The sequence below is a fragment of the Gopherus evgoodei genome, unplaced genomic scaffold (assembly GCF_007399415.2).
Source record: "Gopherus evgoodei ecotype Sinaloan lineage unplaced genomic scaffold, rGopEvg1_v1.p scaffold_33_arrow_ctg1, whole genome shotgun sequence".
Lineage (NCBI taxonomy): Eukaryota > Metazoa > Chordata > Testudines > Testudinidae > Gopherus > Gopherus evgoodei.
The window spans coordinates 3119992-3137535 of record NW_022060005.1 but is presented as its reverse complement, the minus strand read 5'-3'; the positions used below and the strand labels follow the sequence as shown (position 1 = coordinate 3137535).

Genomic DNA, 17544 nt, shown 5'->3' with positions numbered 1-17544 from the left:
TCCTTTCCAGTCCTATGATTCTGTTAGATATTTAGAGAGAGAAATAAGTAATTTTGCCAATATATTAACCATCAATAAGTGGAAAGAGACCAGCATCTGAGTGGATTTTGTGTAAAATTCCAGTAACTGAGAAAAGGGAAAAATCGGATATGTATTACAGCAGCGTTTGATTACTGGTGAGAAAAAGGCCAAGACTGGAGAGGGTTAGGTCTCCATGTGGAGTAATTCTACAGAAGAGCAGCACTTTGGGGAGGATTTACAGCGATATCCCCTACAGGAACTAGAACGCAGAACAAAAAATGAACATGATTAAGGTTCCTCAAACATCCCCAACTGGGCTGCGCTAGACTCTAGAGCACGGGGCCAGTGTGAATTTGGCCCCCTTGTGTACCTGTGTTAGGATGTGGTATGCCCTGTTCTCATAGCCCAGGGGTTGCAGGATATTAGAGCACAACTGTGGGAGGGTAGAAATAGATTTTATTGGACCAACTTGTGTTGGTGAGAGAGACAAGCCTTCCAGCTACACAGAGCTCTCCCTGTCCTTTCCCCTCCCTCCCCAGCCTGTTTTTTCAGCCCTCCCCACCCAGGGCGAAGGTAAAGGAAGCTGTTGCTCTCTGTCTTCAGCATAGCAGGGGTTGAGCTTCCTGGGTCAGTAGCATCTGCTGCCGCCTCCATTGTGAGCCGGGAGCCGGTGCTGAGCCTCTGCTGCTCCCCAGCGGGGTGTATGCGGGGACAGACCTGCGCTAACCTCCCACTGTGCCCAGCCGGGGGGACTTTCTGCCGCCGGCAGCCCCTGAGCCGGAGCCTGCAGGTGAGGGGAGAGACCCGGGGGAAGGGCTGCGAGCCTCAGAGCTGCTGCCCTTCCTGAGACACACTCAGTTTCGTGTATGTCAGAAACCGCTTCCCACTGGAGTTTGTGACTTCGCCGTCACTGAGCAGGCTGGAGCAGTCGGGACACGCTCTGCTGCCCGGACCTGCCGTCACAATCTGCTCCCTGCAAGTAACGGGCGAAGGGCGGCACCTGGGAGGGACCTGTGTGCAATTTGGTGAGGAAGGCAAAACAGGTGGAGGGAAGCAAAGAAGAGGGGCAGATTGGCAAAAGCAGGGGCAGGGTCCAGTAGCTGGGGGTTTAGAAAGGGGGAGCTGTGCTGCCAGATAGGTTGGGGGGGGAAAGGGTCCTTAGCACATCCTAATTTACTTAGGGTGACAATACCTCCCATTTTGGCCAGGATAGCCTCATTTTTAAGCCCTGTTCTGGCTGCCCCAACTTTTTTGGCAAAAGTGAGCAGTGGTCCCAGGTGTCTTGGCGACTTGATCAGTTGGTAAGAGCAAACAGGACACATGCCTCCTTTTGTCAGAAAAGTGGGGTGCAGAGGAATGTGTGTGTGTGGGGGGGGAAGAGTGGCAGTGCCAGCCCCATGTAAAGGGGAGATGGGGGGGGCAGGCAGGACTTGAGTGAGTAGTGCTACCAGCATCCACCTTGTGTGAGGGGACATGCAGGGCATGGGCAGGCTGCTCAAGAGGAGGGATAGCTCAGTGGTTTGAGCATTGGCCTCCTAAATGCAGGGTTGTGCATTCAATCCTTGAGGGGGCCATTTAGGGATCTGGGGCAAAAATCTGTCAGAGATGGTACTTGGAGTTGAGTTCAGTCCCCTGCCTTCACAGCAGGACCATGACCTTTCAAGGTCCCTTCCAGCTCTGAGATAGGTACATCTCCATATTAAGCCCCACACCAGGGGGATCAGGTGAGTGGCTTGGGCCAGGCCCACACATTGTTTCATTTTCCCTTTGGGAAGTATAGACACCCTAATTGTATAGTTATTGTGCAACTTAAAACCATTCATTAATGGTAAATAATCCCAGAAAATCACAATTGATGCAAGTAGCAAAGTAGCCATGTCTCAGTTTGTTGTAAAACATTTCCTATGATATTCTGAATGTTTGTTTTATGTGTTTATTTAAAGTATTTGTTCTTTTTAATTTTCCTCTAGCACAAGTTTCTTCTTTGCTATCATGTGTTTTTCCAGGCTATCAGATTTTCTAGGTTACTATAATACGCCTTCCTTTTCCTTTGATCCACAAAAGAGGATGGCCTTTCTCTAATGTTGTTTTTGCTTCTCTCTCCAGCACCTTAGGGACTGTCTGCACTGGAAAGTTTGACCAATTATACAGATGTAGTTATTCTGATTTAACCCCCCCCCCCCCGACCATGTGGACATTATTCTACCAAAGCCAGAGTGCCTTTTTCCCATTTAGATTAAACCCCTTCTGAAATGATATAAGCTAAGCCAATCAAGGGCACTCTTTTATATAGAATAAGTGTCCACATGAGGAGTTAGATCAGTGTAACTATAGCTTTAAACTCGCACATTAGTTTATACTGGTCTCTCTCTCCTGTATAGACAAGCCCTTATAACGTTTAGTCTAGTAATAGTCTTCTGTAATAAATATATCCATAATTAAACAGAGGTATATAAATATTACATATTGCTCAAAATCAGACTTACTTTTTATGTCTGGAAAATTCTAGCTAAGGTGTTTATAGCATCAAAGAATCTGAGCACTTCTCAATAAGTATATATCCTGACACCACCTCTTCCTGACAGAGAAAAGCTGTTATCCCCATTGTACAAAGGGGAAACTGAGACACAGAGAGATGTAGGGTATGTCTACATGGAGGATAAAAGACCCATTAGATCCTCCCTTAGCTCATGTTGCATAGCATTACAGATTAACATTTTACCTTCTTTGTACATATCTGACCAGATACATACCAAAGTGTGGGTGTCTCCAATAAATAATTTTTACTCACAGTGGCTTGATATCACACAATTAAAATGTGCAATGATTCTGGGTTAAATTCTATGGCTTCCAGCAGTGGAGAAGGTTCTCCAGGCTCACCTGTCCCCACATGCTACTGCTTTCAGAGGAAAAGGGAGGTCAAAGCAGTGCATGGAGCATGAGGGATGGAGGGGGTCTTCAGCTGAGCCATACCCCCCCCCACTCCTCTATCCATGCCCCTCAAGTCTGTCCTTCTTCCAAAAAAACCTCAGCCACAATGACTCCATGCCAGTCTCTGCACAGTTCATACATCCTCTGGCTCTGCCCAGCTCCTCAATCTACAGGGCATCTGCCAAAGACTGGGCTGGGCTATAAGAGAGACAGGAAGACTCCGAGCTGGGGAGACGATATGGGGCAATACAGGAACTAACCATGCAGACAGGGCCTTCTGTGGTCAGGTTAAGGATTGTCTAGGAATCAAAGGCAGTAGAGGGGAGAGCTGGGCTGTAGAACATGGGGTTGCTGAAATTATTTTAAAAAAGCCAAGTGAAAACTGCTCAAAAGCTTTGTTAACACAGAGTTAAGGTTGCCCAGTGCTGCCTCCTGCCATTCCAGAATGGTTGCCACCTTTCTAAGGGCTGGTAACAGGACCCCATAGGCCACCACCCTGCTCCGCCTCTTCCTGAGGCCAGGCCCCTGAGCTACCTCCCACAAGGCCCTACCCCCTTGCCCCCACCTTCCTGCTAAGGCCCTGCCTCTGCTCTGCTTCTTCCCCACCACCCCATCAGAAAAACCAGACATCAGGGCTTGTCAAACGGCACTTGGACTCTCTGGGTGAAAAACCGAGTGGGTGGCAACCATAGTGGCTAAACTTAAACCTCTGAAAACCAGGAAGTACAAAGTGGAGGAACACGTCACCCGCATAACCCAACCTTATCTCTATCTTGGAGCAATACCCATCACACAGTAACAAACATGCTCTCATAGATACGACAGAACACTTTGAGAACATAGCACATCAATGCTGTAGAACAAACTTTAACAGGTTCTTTGTGGTAAAGCAAACCTTAGATTTGGATCAGGCATAGCAAGCAGAAACTACCTGCACCTGGCCTTCACTCAAACACTGAGCATGCTCCATGCAAACTGCCCCAGGATTGCAAAATGTTGCTGCCACAGTTCAGGGCAACTTCTTTTGTTTCTCCCCTCAGAGGTCTAGCAACAGCTTCCACTCTCAGCCTTTTGGCTCTCCTGGTGTTGCCTCTCTTGGGTGGAGACTCGCATCCCTCTCCCTTCTGACTAGGGTATTTCCAGGCTGCACAGTTCCTCACCTTCCCTGTATTATTCTCAGCATAGACAGATGTCCTTAGTCAACCTATCTGCTTGTTTTCTCTTCCAAGATGGTTAACAGCTGTGATTGCTACAGTTATAAGGTCATGTACACACAGCGCTTCCTAAGCAACCCTGCTTTATTCATAAGGTAAAAAACATTACAGAGAAAATAGATTAAAAACAGTTAAAAATACCGACCCTACAGGCATGCTGATAAGTCCACCAGAGTTAACCTCAACCCTAAAAGGGTTCTGGCTGGGGCAGTTCTTCAACCCTGCACCCAAGGGGATTTCCTTATTACAGGTTTGTCACAGCTTCAGCTCAGAACAAGCACCCACTCTTATGGGAGCTCAGAAGGCCCTGTCCTTCCAATCCTGCTGTAAGGACTGGCATCCTCCGTGGATCAGGAGCCTGTCTATTTGCTGGATCAGGAAGAAGACCATGAGCCAGTTTAAAACCAGGCTATTTATCGAAAAACCCTTCCTTTGCCTGTTGGTCCCTGGAGAGAATCCAGTGTGAAGTAGTATATGTGCATGTCTCCGTGGGCGGCTTGAAAAGGTTGATAATGGAGCAAGTTAATTGGCTTTCTCTCCTACTAGAGAAGATACAGTGCTATAATAACACATGCAATTGTGTATGTTTTAATATGATGGACCCCACTGGTCTTAACCCTCATTCAATATGTTTTAACTTAGTTCAATAAAGTTCATTCAGGATACTGGAGGATATTATCAGTCTCTCGCAGTTCTCACCCTTGCCCTGAAGATTCCTTCTGAGACGTTGCCTTTGCTTGCCCCTCACTTAGCCCCAGAGACCAGTGACAACCTACAGCACTTCATGCAGCAATGAATCATGGTTGGTCCATCAAGGTCAGGGCCAGTTCCAGGGTTTTTGCCACCCCAAGCGGCGGGGGAAAAAAAAATGCCGCGATCAGCGGCAGCTCCACCGTGCCTCTTTCTTCTTCAGTGGCAGTTCTGCGGCAGGTCCTTCCCTCTGAGAGGGACCAAGGGACCCACTGCCGAAGAGCCCGACCTGCTACCCCTTCCCCTTGGCCGCCCCAAGCACCTGCTTGCTCAGCTGGTGCCTGAAGCCGGCCCTGATCAAGGTATATCTGCGCCTCCCCTCATATCACAGTCACAGCTCTACTAACCTGCTGCAACTACTCCCTCCGCTGTTCAATACACCAACACTGAACACAGTTAACTGCAGTTGGAATACATGCAGATAAATGCACAAACAATGGCGCAGTCTCACAGTATTTCCATGTACCTACATATGCTGCCGCTGTCGCTGATTCACACCCAATATCTATAGTACTCCAGGGAGCACAGTCAAGTCAAATGTACCCACTTTCAAATTCCTCCTCAATACTCTCCTGTGATGTTACACCTACAAAAATCCTTGGCTCCTTGTGTTCAGAGACCGCTGCCTATCATGCCTCCTTGTACTCCCCCATCTGTCTGTCTGCATTTGATGTCTGTTGTGTGGTAGTTGGAATGTGAGCTGTTTGGGGCAGGGAAAATCTTTTTGTGCTGTGTTTGTACAATATGTACAGCCATGGGGTCCTGGTCCATGTTTAGAGTTCCTAGGTGCTATCATCAATAATAATAATAATAATTAATAATAATGATAAATTAGGGCTGTCAATTAATCGCAGTTAACTCACATGATTAACCCCCCAAAATTAATCATGATTAAAAAAATAATCACAATTATTCATAGTTTTAATTACACTGTTAATCAATAATAGAATACTAATTGAAATTTATTAAATATTTTGGATGTTCTTCTACATTTTCAAATATATTGATTTCAGTTACAACACCAAATACAAGCGAACAGTGCTTACTTTATAGTTTTATTTTTATTATAAATATTTGCACTGTAAAAATGATAAACAAAATAAATGGTATTTTTCAATTCACCTCATACAAGTACTGTAGTGCAATTTCTTTATTGTGAAAGTGCAATTTACAAATGTAGATTTTTGTTTGTTTCTTACATAGCCATACTCAAAACAAAGCAATGTAAAATGTTAGAGCCTACAAGTCCACTCAGTCCTACCTCTTGTTCAGTCAATTGCTCAGACAAACAAGTTTTATTTTTGAGTGCAGTTATTTTTTGTACATAATTCTACATTTGTAAGTTCTACTTTCATGATAAAGAGATTGCACTACTTATATTAGGTGAATTGAAAATTACTATTTAATTTGTTTTTTACCATGCAAATATCTGTAATAAAAAATAATATATAAAGTGAGCACTGTACATTTTGTATTCTGTGTTGTAATTGAAATCAATATATTTGAAAATGTAGCAAAAATCTGCAAATATTTAAATACATGGTATTCTATTATTGTTTGAGTGCGATTAATCATGATTTTTTTAATTGCTTGACAGCCTTAATAATAATAAATTTAGTAAAAAACTACCATCATAAGGACTACAAGATGGAGAAAGGTGAGGAATTCTAAGAGGGAGACCCCTATCTGCCAGAATTCACTATCCATGTACCTACAAAGAAAAGGAATGTGTGTGTGTGTGTGTGTGTGTGTGTGTGTGTGTGTGTGTGTGTGTGTGTGTGTGTGTGTGTGTGTGTGTGTGTGTGTGTGAGGGTGTTAAACAGGAAATGGGAAAGAAATATATGATTCACCTTCAGCAGTTTCTGACACTACACCTGCTCTGCACTGTACTAAACTGGCCAAGTCTTTTCTCAATATGATAGAGTCTAGAAGTGTTTGAAGGAAGCTTTGCTAAGAGCTCTCCCCGGACAAAAGAATGCTGTGATCCTGAGATAACTAGCTGGATAAAGCTCAGACTGTTAGAAATAAATGTACAGGGTCTTTCTCCCAGTGGGAAATAGGTAGGGGATGCCAACAGGCTGCCACCATTCTAGGAACAGACCCTAGGGATAGATAAAGGGCTCAGGGAGGGACAGACATATGTCATGGTTCCTACCCTGTTCCCCATCTCCCAGTGCCGGCATATCATCCAACACACCCCTGGAAACCCTGAGGTTCTAGATTCCTGTTTAATGTGACTTTAGCTCTGGTTGCATCTTTCTTTTCCCTCACCACATTGACTGCTAATGGGGTCTGGAACCATTCTGGGAACACTATGGGCTAGGAACACGTCTGAGGTGGCTTCAGAGTGGGGCTATCTGAAGAGCTGACTCATGGTGTTTGAACACTTGAGAATAGCCATGTTAGCCTCTTGTCCTAGAAGAAAAGAATGAGGAAGACATCATAGCTCTTCAAGTCCAGGACAGAGCTAGAACCAGAACAGAGGTCTCCTTAGTGCCTGTCTCATTCCCATCCACTGTCTCTCAGGTCACTGCATGCAGGAAGCCTTGCTATAGCAACAACCTAAGGTGGCATCGATCGGTGACTGGAGAGAGAATTAAAGCTTCCTTCCCCTGATTTTAACTCTTACTTTTAAATACTACTTTCCTCTTTCATAATAAAATATCAGTAAAAACTGCACCCACCTGCAAGTGAGCGAATAAACTCACCCAGCCCACGGGGAATCCATGTTCCATCTAACCCAGGGCTATTTCTACTCCAGATCTCTCTGATGGAGCCAGGGGAGGAGCCGGGCCCCTCGGAAGCAGAGGAAGGGGAGATTGTGAGAGGCACCTGCACCGGTGAGGAGTTTGTTAAGCCAACTCAGAAACCACGGGTGAGTGAACAAAATAGCTGGCTTTTCCACCAAGGCCCTGTGAGGCCCCCAGTTCTGCCCCTCTTCACCCATGTCAGGGTTGTCCCAGCAGGGGTCACATCCTCCTGGCAGGTGCATCAGTCATGACTTCCTTCCCACACTCATTGTCTGATGAATATCCCTCTCTCCCCCTCATCCTCTGTCCTTTCCTGGCAGTTGAGATGTTACATGGGAGCAGAACTGGTCCCTGCATTGTGGAATTTGGTTCCTAATTTCAGACCATAGCATTATTAATTCTGCTGTTCCCCCTTTCCAAGCATTCTTTAATCCCAGCACAAGAAATGAATCAGGTCTCAATTCTCCCTCTTTATTCCAACAGAGGACGGGATAGTGAAGATAAAGGAGGAGAATTGTCTAGAGGAAGCAGAATCACATGGGAATTTATTGGGAATGTTGGCAGGAAAAGTTTCCTTGAGTCCTGATCAGGTGAAGGCGTGTGACTCTCAATGCATGTCAGAAAAAATTCCTGGAGAGACATCACAGGGTAAAGCCACTTCCACTGGCAGAGCTCTCAGGAAAACTAAAAATAGCAAAGCCCATCAGAGAATTAACACCGCAGAGAAACCCTATAACTGCCCTGAGTGTGGCCAAAGCTTCGATGTGAGCTCAGACCTTGCTTTGCATCAGACAATCCACACTGATGAGAGACTCTATAAATGCATGGAGTGCGAGGAAATCTTCAATCAGAAATCAGTCCTTGTTACTCACCAGAGAATCCACACTGGAGAGAAGCCCTATAAGTGCCTTGACTGTGGGAAAAGCTTCCGTCAGAACTCAACACTTAGGACACATGAGAAAATCCACAGGGCAGAGAAACCCTATGAGTGCCTACAATGTGGGAAAAGCTTCCGAGTGCGCTCCTACCTTCTTATGCATGAGAGGACCCACACTGTAGATAAACCCTTTAAATGTTCCGACTGTGGGAAAGGCTTTTGTGCAAGCTCTGACCTTATGAAACATCAGAGAACCCACACAGGAGAGAGACCCTATAAATGCCCTGACTGTGGGAAAAGCTTCAGTGACTGCTCAGCCTTTATAAAACACAAGAAAATCCATGTGGCAGAGAAGCCCTATAACTGTACTGACTGAAGCTTCCGTGTGATTTCAGCTCTTACTGTACATCAGGCAATCCACTCAGGAGACAGACCCTACAAGTGCCCTGACTGTGGGAAAAGCTTCATCCTGCGCTCATGCCTTATTCGACATCAGAGAATCCACACTGTTGCTAAACCTTATAAATGCCCCGACTGTGGGAAAAGCTTCCGTCTGAGCTCAACCCTTTGTACTCATAGGAAAATCCATACAACAGAGAAACCCTATGAGTGTCTCAAATGTGGGAAAAGATTCCGAGTGAGCTCTTACCTTCTTATGCATGAGAGGATACACACTGTAGATAAACCTTATAAATGTCCTGACTGTAGGAAAAGCTTCAATGCGAGGTCCTACCTTATCAAACATCAAAGAATCCACACAGGAGAGAGACCTTTTAAATGCCTTGAGTGTGGGAAAAGCTTCAATTGCAGATCAACTCTTATCACTCATCAGAGAATCCACACTGGAGAGAAGCCCTATAAATGTCCTGACTGTGGGAAAAGCTTCAGTGTGAACTCAGACCTCATTGTGCATCAGAGACTCCACTCGGGAGAAAGACCCTATAAATGCCTTGACTGTGGGAAAACTTTCCAAGCTTACACCTTACTAGACATCAGAGAAGCCACACTGGTGAGAGACCCTATAAATGCCTGGTCTGTGGAGAAAACTTCAGTGACTGCTCAGGACTTATTAAACATAAGAGAAACCACACAGGAGAAGAACCTTATAAATGCTCTGAGTGTGGGAAAAACTTTAGTGTGAATTCAGCCCTTATTGTACATCAAAGAACCCACACAGGAGAAAGACCCTATAAATGCCTTGTCTGTGGGAAAAGTTTCAGTGACCGCTCAGGCCTCATTAAACACAAGAGAATACGCACAGAAAAGAAACCTTATAAATGCCCCGAATGTGGGAAAAGCTTCAGTGACAGTTCAAGCCTTATTAAACACCAAAGAATCCACACAGGTGAGAAACTCTATAAATGCCCTGAATATGGGAAAAGCTTTAGTCACAGTTCAGCCCTTCTGAAACACCAAAGAATCCATACAGGAGAGAGACCCTTTAAATGCCTCGAATGTGAGAAAAGGTTCACTGACTGCTCAGCCCTTAGGAGACACCGGCGAATCCACTCAGAAGACAGGCCCTATAAATGCCCCGACTCTGGGGAACGATTCAGTGTGACCTCAGGCCTTATTAGACACCAGAAAATCCACACTGAGGCAAGACCTTTTAAATGTAGTGAGTGCGGGAAAAGCTTCCAGTCGAACTCACTTCTTAAAACACATCAGAGGATCCATACGGGAGAAAAACCCTATAAATGCCCCGAATGTGGGAAAAGCTTCCGTCAGAGCTCCCACCTTATAAGGCATCAGAAAATACACATGGAATAGGTATTCACAATGTTTTTCGTTGTTGCTTTTGTTATGGTGTTTCTCACGGTTCTGCTATACCAAGTCAAATGGGGATGATAGGGTCTATGCTTGGCTGGGTTTTACAGGGTACCCATTATGGCTTTAAAGAATCCATGCCATGCCCTGGCCACAAAGGCAGGCCCCCTGGCCTCAACACCTCCGAGACTGAGCCTTTGGACTCCAGCACTCCTGTTCCTCATGCTGAGATCTGCCCAGTGAATCCATCCAAGGTAGACTCCTGGTCTGAGACTTCCCTCCACCTATCGGGGATTAATGCACTTCAGGTGGTGTTGGTAGCAACACCAGGCAGGTGTTTTCCAAACAGGATAGGTTTAAATAATCAACTGGGATACAGTATCAGGGAGTCTTAGGTTAACTTAGGCCATACCTACACTACCACGTATGTCGGCAAAACTTACATCGCTCAGGGGTGTGAAAAAAACACAGCCCTGAGCAACATAAATTTCACCGGCATAAGTGTTAGTGTGCACAGTGCTATGTCAGTGGGAGAAGCTGTTGTTGGGGGTTGTTTAATTATGTTGATGGCATAGGGTGGTTACCCGAGAGATCTTACAAAGCTGCTGCTGCATTGGTACAGATGTGCCGCTGTAAGCTCTCTAGTTTAGACATAGCCTTAGAGATGCAAAGGGCTTCACAAAGCTATGCTGTTATAAGATCTATCTTCTCTCTCTTGTCCAGTCCTGAATGAGAACTCCTATGTGTCTGTGAACCTTCTTCTTAAACAATGATCCCTGACACTTCTTGTCTCTGTTCTCCAGAAAAAGCCATGCTGTGTTCACACATTCAGCCTGCTGGAACCACCTGTTGTTAAGTGTTAATGTCTGTCATTGTCTCTTCTGGATCCTCCATTGGTATGTTTTGGTTCTAGCCAGCTTCTGAGGGTGCATTCATGCCACCACAGAGAGATCAGACATCATATGTCCCTTTCCCTGTTCCAGGAGAAGCATTTTATTCTTTCTGCATCCAGTGAGTAACAGTGCAAAGACAGATGGCCAACTGAGACTTGTATTGTTCACAAAAATATTGCAGAAAATTCTCACATTCATTACAGATGAACGCTGGGGCATTGAGAGATTGGTGATATGGGAGGCAAAATGGAGAGTGCTGGGGAATGGAATATTTGGAAGTTGGGTTGTTGCTGGATGGGCACAGCCAATAGGTGTGAGAGGCTGGGTGCTGGTGGGTACTTGGAAACTGAGAATTGTCCTGAACTCTAAATGTTTTCCTTCTCCAACAGAGAATGAAAAGCAATATACTCCCAACTTCCATCCAACGCATGGTCTGTTACAAAACATCAGCAGTGACTGTTAAAGCAGATTAAGTTCCCAAATACACAGGCTGTGGAAGAGTCAGATGTGTTCAACTTTTGATACTTGAGAGTACGACTTCACCAGTCAGGTTATGCAGAGCATTGATTGGGGTGAATGTTTCTTTTTGGTGTCTGTTAGCGACCAAAGTGAAAGCCTTATGGAGCGTTAGTGCACGTTATCCACGATGTTGTAGCTGATATGAAGATGGCAAGGAATACAGGAGTCTTTTCCCTTCTAATGTCCATGTATTAAGGTTTTGGGTGGCTGACATATATTCTGATGCAGCCTTCACTGTCACTAAATTCAGTTTTCTTTGTGTTACTTATATATAGAAACTTTCAAAAAGCCAGGAATAGAAAATGGCAGATCTGCCGATAGTCAGTCCTGAGCCTTAGCCATGTTTATCCTGGCCTCTCTGCTTCAGCTCCAGTAACAATCCGAGCAGAGGTTTTCTTCTTCTCCATGTTCTTTAACTTCACGTCACTGCAGAAGAAAGATTTTTTCTTACCGGCTGGCTCTAATGCATGTAGATGTCTTTCCAGAAGATGTGCTCTGGCTCAGTCACATCATAGGTTTTCTGGAGGAAGCACCTGGTAACATTCTAGGGCCTGTGTTATACACATGTTCTAAGGCTGTGCCATCCATCCCCACTGCTCCTTCTACTAGCTCTGCAGATGCCCCTCCCCCAATCCCTAGGGCATACACCCAGGTGGTGGCGACCCCCCCACCTGCCACTAGATTATCTCCTCCGACCACCGCCTCCGCTACCATCTATAGCGCCTGGCCACAGATGGCACCCCACTAGCGACCGCCGAGCTCCTTCTCCTCCTCCTCACTCTTCAAGCCCAAGGCAGGCTGGAGAGGGTGGTGACCTGAGGAGTTACCCTGCCCATCCAGCAGGCAGGGTGATGACACTAGAGCAATCAACTGGCTGTGAAAACAAGAGTCTGTCTTATTGCCAGGGGATGGAGAAAGTCAGCCAGCAGCTGCGGGGTGCAGGACACTGCCCTAGTGCGGAGGTGACAGCGGCTCCAGGATCCTGACATCCCAGCACTTTTAACACCTTCCTGGAGCCTCCCAATTCCCCTGAGCCATAGCCATGGGACCCCAGCCCTCCTGATGGCAAATGGGCCTCAGCTACCAGCTCAGGGTCACACCGAGTGTCAGAGCCATGGATGGACCCCTTCACTAACCACTGCTGCACACTCCCTCCCACAGCTGGCAATTGTAACCAGGCCCTAATGTCCGGTCCCCCTGGCTTTGAGAGGGAGGGTCACTCCTGGTTCCATTGCTGCCTATTGATCTTTAGGACTGGCCAAGTTGCTGCCCCTCTCTATGGCTCTCTGGGACTCACATCCCCGAATGGGCTTTAAAAAAGACAATGGTTCAAGTCTGGCTCCAACTCTTTCTTGTTTCTCTACACCAGCCATTTTAGCAAAGTTTAGAGTTCTTGACGTTCAACATCTGTAAACATCCCTTTCTCCTTCGCAGACAGCTTGAGCCTCCCTCCTCACCCAGGCTGTCTGCTGCCTGGAGTTAGAGAATTGACCCTATTCCCATTGCACCTACCCAAGGAGTCACACAGCAAAGCAGAGACAGAGCCAGAAAGAGAAGCCAACAGGCCTGACTCCTGTTCTAACTAACAGACAACAACCCCCACGGAGGCAGGGATAGAGCCCAGGAAATAAGGGGTGAACATTTTCAAGGAAACCGTTTTCTGTCAGAAAATCCATTCAGACTAAACTACTTTGTTTCCTGAAATCATAATAAGTAGGATGAAAATTCTTTGCAAACAAATATTTGTTTGCAAAACAAGAGCATCTCCTGTTTGTTACAGTGCATTAAACTGTCTCGTCATACACAAAGAGACACTGATCTAGAAAATTAGATGAGATGCTTCAGTCTGAGCTAAGTATTTGCTGCTCTTAACAATTTCAAAATAATAAAATATCAATAAAATAGAATATTATGTCATAATCTGATATGGCTCAATTGATAGGACACCTCCTATTCTGCACTGCTACTAGTGACACTCTTCAATGGATCCCCATCATCCACTCAGGTGGGAGAGGATTGTTAATCGTACTTGACAGAAGGAGAAACTAAGGCTGAGAAAGGAGCAGTGACTTGTCTTTGCTACTGACTGGCTTCATCAGCTGAGTTGCTCTCAAATGAGTTACAGACCAACAATTGTTCATAGGAATTAGTAAGTATTTTAGAAGAACTGGAATGTTAGAGAGGATCATGAACTGCTCTGAGACAATGAATGGAGAGCAGCATCAACACTGGTCAAACATAAAACTGGTTGTGACTTATTTGCTTGGTCATAAAAAAGAACAACAAAGACCAGAGTTTCCTGCGTGTCAATAGCCCCCTCCTCAGCCAATCAAGGTTGAGACTTTGAGGGGTAAGAGGCTAAGGGTTCTCATCAAACAGCCCAAAGAATGGCGCAGGTCACCACCGAGGGGATCACTCTCAGAGCACTATTCCAGTCTCACCTCTCAGTGAGGGCCTCCAACAACCCCCCCGGTCCCTGCTGCAAACACAGAGTTCCCGGTGGTGGGAAGAGAGCAGAGGAAAAGGACAAAGGAAGCAAGAAGAGAAAGGTAGGACGGACAGAGGAAAAGGGAAAACAAAATGGAGAAACCCCAATGTCCCCAGTGATCTAAGGGACAAAGTCCTATGTTGGGAATACAATGCTACTCCCACAATCAAGTGTTTTCCTTTCCTAGAATTCAGCAGGCACCTGATGGATCAGACTGAACAGGTTCCAGATCTCTCGGAGGCTCTTACCTTCTACACAGGGACGTCTGTTTTCTAGCAAAATAAAGAAAAGAAAAGGAGAAAACTCCAAAGAGGGTCCTCCTTGTGCTCACGTATATGAAAGTGAATTCTCTCTTAGTCCTCAAGGAGAGACCTCGAGAAGGAGACATGCTGAAGCAAAGCCACAGAGATCTCCAAGGTTGCCCCTGTCCTGCACCCCTGTCCTGCCTGGCTGATGTCAAGATCTCTCTGTGAGATCATCGTCTCCCCACCACCTTTGTCCAATAGGCTGAGGTCCTGCCAAAGGGCCTTGTGATGTCACGGCCACACCCACCCCTCCCCTGCAGTGCTGATGTCCTGCCCCTGTCCAGCCACATTGCATGTTTGAGCTGCTTCCCCTGGACCATCCCACTCAATGACTCTTTGCTGTGGGATGACACCGACTACACAGTAGAACACGAGAGGGTCTTCCTCAAGCCGCAATCAGCTTTTCATAAGTTAGTAGACTTTATGGCCAGAAGAAACCATTAGAGCATTTAATCTGATCCCCTGAGTATCCTAAGGCCTCCTGTATGTCAGAAGAGCTGGGTTTTTCTTTTACTCAAACATTTTCCAGAAAGGCATCTAGTCTTTATTAGAAGATATCAAGAGAGGGAGAAGCCATCATCTCTCTTGGTAGTTTGTTCCAAAGATGAATCACCCTCTTACAAATCTGGGTCTTATTGTCATTATACTTTTTCTGATTTCTGCTTCCATCCATGGAGTCTTGTCATGCCTGTCCCTGCTAAATAAAAGAGCCCTTTTATACTCAACATTTTTGCTCCATGAAGTCAAGCAACTCACCTCTCATTCTCCTTTTGTATATACTAAACAGATTGAGCTTTTTCAATATCTCATTACAAGGCATCATCACCATCACTCAATTATGAATCTTTTCTGTACCTTCTCCAATTTTTTTAACATAATATTCAAAATGTGGACACAAGAACTGGATTCAGCATCCCAATATTAGTCTCACCAATGCTGGATCACTTCCCTTTCCATATTCACTACTCTATCCATCCAAGAATGGCTTTAACCTTTTTTACCACAGTTTCACATTGACAAATCATGTTGAGCAGCTCATCCACTATGGCCCCCAAATCCTTTTCAGGGTCACTGCTTTCCAGCGGACTGTCCCCCATTCTGTAGGGTGCTGCCTGACTCCTTTGTTACTGTAAGTATGGGTTTGCATATGGCTTTATTAAAACCTAATTATTCAGTTAGTATTTTAGAAGAACTAGCCCATTAGTAAGAGAATCATGAATTGCTCAAAGACAATGAATGGAGAAAAGCAGCAAGAGCAATCAAACATGTTTGGTTCTGGCTTATTTCGTTGGTCTTAAAAGAGAGTAACAAGGACCTGAATCTCCTCCCTAACAATAGCCCCATGCTTGCCCAATCAGCACTGAGACTCTGAGAATCAAAAAGTGAGAGTTCTCACCAGCTGTCCCGGGTCACTACTGGAGGAAGTCACTCTTAGAGCACTATTCCAGCCACATGTCTTTTGGAGGGCCTCCCACAATGAGAGTTGGAGTGCAACTCCCCCTTGCCTCCCACTTCACATGCACAGACAGGTCCTGGTGGTGAAAGGAGAGCAGGGGGAAAAGACAAAGATGGAAGAGAAGAAGAGAAAGGAGGGAGAGGCAGGAAAAGGGAAAACAAAAAGAAGAAACCCCAATGTCCCCAGTGATTCTAAGGGACAAAGTCCTAGGTTAGAAATAAAATGCTGCTACCACAATCAAGTTTTTCCCTTTCCTAAAAATCAGCCAGCACCTGATGGATCAGACTGAAAAGGTTCCAAACCTCTCGGAGGCTCTTACCTTCTATACAGGGACGTCTGTTTTCTAGCAAAATCAAGAAAAGAAAAGGAGAAAACTCCAAAGAGGGTCCTCCTTGCACTCACGTAGGTGAAAGTGAATTCTCTCTCCTTTCTCGAGAGACCTCGAGAAGGAGACATGCTGAAGCAAAACCACAGGGATCTCCAAGGTTGCCCCTGTCCTGCACCCCTGTCCTGCCTGGCTGATGTCAAGATCTCTCTGTGAGATCATTGCCTCCCCACCATCTCTATCCAATAGGCTGAGGTCCTGCCAAAGGGCCTTGTGATGTCACGGCCACACCCACCCCTCCCCTGCAGTGCTGATGTCCTGCTCCTGTCCAGCCACACTGCATGTTTGAGCTGCTTCCCCTGGATCATCCCACTCAGTGACTCTTCATTGTGGGATGACACCGACTACGCAGTAGAACACGAGTCGCTCTTCCCCATGCTACGCTCAGTTTTTCATGAATTAGCAGACTTTATGGCCAGAAGAGACAATTAGAGCATGTAATCTGACACCCTGCATATCGCATGCTTTCTGTATAGCATAGTAGCTAGTTTTTCACTAAACACGTTCCAGAAAGGCATCTAGTCTTCATTAGAAGACATCAGGAAATGGACAATTCCCACCACTTCTCTTTCTAGTTTGTTCCTTTGGTGATTCATCCTCACTGTTGAATATTTCTGCTCTATTTCTAATATGAATTGGTCTCTTTTGAGTTTCCAGCCACTGGGTCTTGTTCTGCTTTTCTCTGCTAGATTAATGAGCCCTTTAATACCTGATATTTTCTCTCCATGAAGTCACTTCAACACTTCAATGATGTCACCCCCCGATCTTGTTGATAATCTGAACAGGCTGAGCTCTTTCAATAGCTCACTGGCAGGCATTTTTCTCCAGCCCTCAGAATCTTTCATTGCTTTTTGCTGCCCCATCTCCAGTATTTCAAAACCTTTTTCAAAGGTGGACGCCAAAATTGGATGCCATATTCCAGGATCAGTCTCACTGATGGTGTGTCACCTCCCTATCCTACTCACTCCTCTTTTCATACATCTAATGATGGCATTAGCCCTGTTCACCACAGCATCACACTTCATAATCATAGATCATTAGGGTTGGAAGGGACCTCAGGAGATCATCTAGTCCAACCCCCTGGTCAAAGCAGGACCAATCCCCAAATGGCCCCCTCAAGGGCTGAACTCACAACCCTGGGTTTAGCAGGCCTGGGTGCTCATGTTGAATGGCTTGCCCAGTATGGCC

The 17544-nt window shown here is 45.7% G+C and overlaps 1 pseudogene; it reads left to right on the top strand.

Annotated features, from left to right (window-relative positions):
- The window catches only part of LOC115641006, a 79154-nt pseudogene that overhangs the window by 42733 nt on the left and 18877 nt on the right, over positions 1-17544 (top strand).